Genomic DNA, 6,000 nt, shown 5'->3' with positions numbered 1-6,000 from the left:
CGTTGTAATGTCATACATCCGGAAAAAGTCAGTGGGGAGGTGGGAAATGAGGACATGCAATGGGTTAAGTATGTATGTCAAGAGTGATGTAATATTTGAGACCAGAAGCTGTGCATGAGGGGCGCAAGTTATAATGATTTCGATAAACTATAAATGATGTTTCACTGGTCAATCAATGAACTGCAACAACATATTAATTGGGCTTGGATACAATTTACATAATTTACATGATTTGGGGAATTTCAAGCTATGCTTCCATTACGCTACTTTGTGTAATTATGCGCCATTTCCTGTAAAAGTTTCTGAAAATGGCGCCAATGAGAGCAGCTGTTGTTTGCCGTGCTTAGCCACACCGTGTCCTTGCACTAAAAATGTATTTGAGGACGCACTGCTACCTAACATATAACACAAAAGACTGAATTATATTTGACGTAACTATGAGTTACTTTGCGCAATTGTGGTGAAATTCTGTGTAATACATAATAGCATATTATGCAATGATCATACACCCCTAATAATAATGCCAGGTTCTGCACTTTATATGAGTTCTAATTAACTATGAAAATAACATATCCAATTATCTTATGTAGGCCACCAGCAACTACTGGTGTCAAAGTCTGACAGTGATATAGTGAACATTTCAGTGTAATCGGATTTGAGAATGTGCTGACTGTTTGCTAAACAGGACTCACCAACAACTTTAGAAAATGTTATCTTATCTGGATTTTTTTTGTTATTTCACAGTCCAGTTCTGCTCCACCAATGGATATTAATAAATGCAAGAACCTCGACTCCTGTTTCCAATGCCAAGTATTAAAACTAGCTCCAAAGAGGAAAGTGTAAAAATCATTGATATAGGGAATCAAACATTATTGATCTTTCTTACCTTTCAATACCCGCACTGACATTGTTAAACACAATATCACAATATCATACTTAATTCATTGTCCAGCAAAGCAACAGCTGAACAGACACATAGGATCCCATTCACCTCCTTCCTTAGTCACAAACATCAGTCAATAGTTTATTTATTAATTAAATACATTGCAGCACTCACCAGTACATAGGTATAGATCAGTGATACTCAAATTTCAGCCCGGGGGCCGCTCGCGGCATTTTTGACCTTTACAGGAGGCCGCCCTGGTGAACAGCAGCTCGAGGCGCTGTTTGCTCGCTGAGCACTAATATTCTGATTTTTTTTTTAATAAAAGGGCAAGTATTTATTTGCAGGTTAAATGAAGTTATGAAGTAACTATGGAAGTATCCTGCACCACTTAACTTTTGTTAACCAGCAAATAAATGGCAGTTTATTTAATAAAAGAATGTAGACCTCCTTACTCAATTCCAGAATCATCCAGATCCCATACCATCAATCTGCTGGCACACCACCGACCATACTTTGTGGCCCCTGGGCAAATGTTTACAAGTACCCATGGTATAGTTCTTGCTCTGATTCCTCCCTCGAGGTGAAATGGAAACACCTGTAGATAACCAGGTCTGCAGGATATAAACTGTGCCTAATACTAAGTTGCAGATGTGCCTTTAGCTCACACTACTGGACAACCTCGTTAGCAGCTTCAACTTAATGTATGCTGTAAACACACATATTTACTTCAAAAGGAGATAATGTGCCAAATCACCGACTGGGACTTCAGGTCCCAGAAACCTGTCAGGCTTCCGGACGCCGTCTCTGCTATGACCGCACACCAGCCAGCAATCGGGTCATGCTACTTAGAGCTGCATGGAGACCTGCTGTGTGGGAGACTTCTGCTGGGGACTTCAAGCCCAGAAACCATTTGGGCCCTGTAGGCAGTCCCTGCTACCATCGCATACCTGCCAGCAACCGGGTTCCACTATTTAGCACTGTGGGGAGAATTTTGCTAGGGACTTTGAGTCCCAGAGACCTGTCGAGCCCCTAGACAAGTACCCTTTCAAATGTGTCCTAGACCTGCCACTGCAGTGTAGGCACGCTCAGTTTTTAAATGCCATGTAAACTGACAATTGCACTCACTTGCCAGGCCCTAACCTTCCCTTTTCTTACATGTAAGTCACCCCTAGGGTAGACCCAAGGTACCCGCATGGGCAGGGTGCAGTGTTTGTTAAAGGTAGGACATGTACTTGTGTGTTTTACATGTCCTGATAGTGAAATGCTGTGCATTTCATTTTTCACTGTTGAAAGGCTGTCTGTCCCATAGGTTAACATGAGAGCTGCCTTGTAACATCTTACAAATGTAACTTTCCATTGGGACAGGGTAGAGAAATTGAGTTTAGCCTCACTAGACTCATAATTTATAACACACCTTTTAGTGAAGGTGTTTTTTAAATTGTGTGTTTGGAAATGCCACTTTTAGAAAGTGGACATTTTCTTGCTTTACCATTCAGTGTGCCTCCGCCTGTTTGTGTATATTCAAAATATGGGTATGGAGTGATAGGAGCTGGGGTTGTGCTTCACTCCAGACATTCAGAGATTTCCTGTCTTTCCTGGGTGACTCATAGCCAGGCTGAATATACCTTTTTGCATTTAAAGTGGTGGGAGGAGTTTTCAATAGCAGCTAATTAGGCTGTGTCTCCTTTACAAAATGCTGTCTCCACCTCCTGACATCAAGCTCAACATGGGAGGGCAGAACTGGTTTGGACTATGCTCAGAGACCCTTGCCACAAAGAGAAAATGCGTATAAGTAATGAACCTAAAACCCCAGTACTTTGGATCACTTCTGGAAACAAAAGGAGCCTGCCCAGAAGTCAGCCCATCCCCACCTCCAGAGCATCACCAGGTGAATTTGAGCTGTCAAAATGGTCCCACTCACCATCCCAGGAGCCAAGAGGGTGAGTCAGGTCCTGTGGAGTCTAGTGGTCATTCAGCACTCCATTGGAGGTAGCTATGTAGTCGTCAAGGCCTGGGGAGCCCTGACTTGACCCCCTTCACTTCAGCCTCCTGTTATCGGGCAATGACATTGGCAATAGCTACACCGCAAGTTTGCGGGTAGCTACAGGGGATTAATTCAAACACAAGTGACTCATCAAGGCTCTCGACCCTGTTGAAACGTACCTGGCGCACTCACTCTTACCCATTCCATTTATTTAGTATGACAGGTGAGAACTTGATGGAGAACCATGAATTACCACATATGATATAAAAGACACATAGGAGTTCTGGCGCCTTACCTGGTGTACTGGAATTGCCATATAAAGAGTAGTAGGAGTCAGGTACGCTGCATCCTATGTATTCATGGTGATAGGTGATTTATGCATGACCTAACTATTGCATTTCATGCCCTGTTATTATGATTTATGTTGTTTACCTTGCAATGACAGGATAGCGAATACCATTTCCTGACCTGCAGAATGTGTACCGTGATGGTGTAGGGTGTTTTTATGACATGTGCAACCTATAAGTATTCACTTTATTGCACTAACTGAGATGTTATGACAATTGCTTAGTTGGCAAAGTGATTTATGATTTATGTGATTGGGGTCAATGTGTTATATATAATATATCAATATATATCAGATATTTTTATATACAGCTGTGTGGAGTCTCTTTTGTGTTGTATTTATTGTGTCACTGATGTGTGTGTGTGTGTGCACAAATGCTTTACACATTGCCTGTGAGATAAGCCTGATTGCTCTGCCTATCTACCAAGGGAGTGAGTTGGGTTATCTTGGGTGTGTAACTCTGTTGCCCTGACTAGAGCAGTGGGTTCTCCCTGGCTTAGGTGCATACGCTAGCCAACCAGAAACCCAATTTCTAACATTGTGTCTGTGGGGGAGCAGAGATGTGCTAAATCACACTTTTGAATGCTCTTTAAATGTATATCGATTGATAAATCACAATCGTTGGTCATGTATTGCCCATGGGAAATGCACAATCTTTCCGCAATCTCAACCTTTCCTATTGCCTACAGATCCAATTCTTGTTTGTAAAGAACACAAACTTGTAATCAGTGTTGACCACCAAATTGATCTCATAAAAATGAATTATTATGCAATATTTTAGCTAAGATCATTTAAAATAGGTTTCGTAGTGCTTGGTATTAGTGATTCTCACTCATTGCTTCTTACAACCCAAGTATTGTAATTAATTGGATTTTAGCATCGACCAAAAGACATCTACTATTTCAATAAAAAATTCTTTATACATCATTATATTTTTATACAATGAAGGGGATCAACTGAATCCACCCTCTTTCTGATGGTTGTGAAAACTGTATATAGTATTGTAACTTGAGTGAAACCACAGAAAACTGAACCCTTCATTTTAAGTATGCAAGAGCACCTCTGAAATACGTTTTCATCCAAAAATGCTGATGAAAATGTCACTGAATACTGTCCCATAGCCTAACCATTACATTCAACAATGCCCACGTAGCCAAACATCTTTATCTGTCTTTTCCCGGACAAGCCAATTTCTCGGTTAATACATCTCCACTAGATGAAGACTGTGGCATCATGGTTTGTGTCTAAGGTGTTCAGATAGGAAAACACACATCTTCCCTTAAAGATATTCATTTGGTCCCTGTATATAAATGCATTGAGTTCAAGGCATTCTGTATATGTCATTATGTATTTTGTATTTTGGCTACACTTTTTTGTCAAAATGATTAGCTACAGCTCTGCTCTCGCCAATCATATCTGTTCTTCGTTCTCTTCTAATGAGTCCGAAAGGTCATAAAGGTGGTGGTCCCTGGGGCTGTGTGGAAGGGGGGCTGGAGCTTGCCAATAACTTTGGTGCAGCTTGTCGAATCTCTTCAAACTTTTCACAAAACGTCCCCTTTTTAGTTCAGCTGTAGTGTTGAAAGTTTCGGGGTGATCAGTCAAGCGAGGGCTGAGAAAAAAGGGGGTTCCAAAAGTGCATTTTCCACATGTTACGTCCAAAGGGGTTTTTCATTCTATGAACACAACTACAGCCCGAACTGCTGAACCGAACTAACCCTCCTGTTGCCTCCAGTTAGTCCCACATAGCAGGATTTCTCAGAGGTCTTCGGAGGCCCGTCCCCTTTCTCCACCACTCTGCATCACAACTACTACTTACAAAAGCATAGAAATTCACTGAAAACAAACAAATGTTACAGGGACGTTATAGTTGTTAGCATTTAAAAAACACTGGGAAAAAAAGGTTAGAAGGATGTTATAGTTAGGCTTATGATCTCACATATTTCATCACTCATGACATGGGCAGTGACATCACTGATGACATTAAAAAAAAAAAGATTCACATCTTTCTCATACATACCATGCATTCCTACTTATACTTCGTCCACACCAGCACCCAGCACCGCCTCAAGAACTCCTATTGACCCAATATGGAGGACATTCTCCTTTTCTTCCTAAACGTGTCATAGTCAGGGGAGCCTCATACATAGTGAACACATGTTTCAGTGGGATTATTGTTTTAAAGTCAGCTACAAGACCTACAACAGATTAACATCTTTTAACTAACTACAGATGGGGTTTGAAGTTGTCTGGCACCCTGTGGACTCTGAATCAAACAGAACAAATCTTACTATCATTAAAAAAAAGTATTTTTCAGGATGCCAAAAGAGGTGATAGGTTGCTCTCCAATCCACATTTGAGAATATACAGAATGGGCTCTTCTGATATGACAGATCCCAATAGTACACTGAAGCTATCTACAAATAGCCAATAGTCTTACACAACTCATTCATGCAGGCTGTGATCATAACATCTTGATATCTTGGCAATTATAGATATAGCCACAAAACACGAATTTCCATGAGCCACAAATAGAACTCATCCACCTTTCAACTACGTCAGTGTCATTTTTATCTTTACACTTTTCTCATAACCTGCAGGTTTTGTAAGATTTACCTGGATGATAGCACATCACCAAGTGGCATTGACCACACCGCTTCCTTCAAGGTGTGTACCTGGGGTTCTTAAAAGTCTGGCATTAGATAAATGCTTTCCCTAAAGAATTCTTCAATCATGCTTTGTTGCATTCATAATACCTGTAGCTAATGAGGTGTCTGCATAAATATG

The sequence above is a fragment of the Lissotriton vulgaris genome, chromosome 11 (assembly GCF_964263255.1).
Source record: "Lissotriton vulgaris chromosome 11, aLisVul1.2, whole genome shotgun sequence".
Taxonomy (NCBI): Eukaryota; Metazoa; Chordata; class Amphibia; order Caudata; family Salamandridae; genus Lissotriton; species Lissotriton vulgaris.
This window is presented reverse-complemented; position numbering follows the sequence as displayed.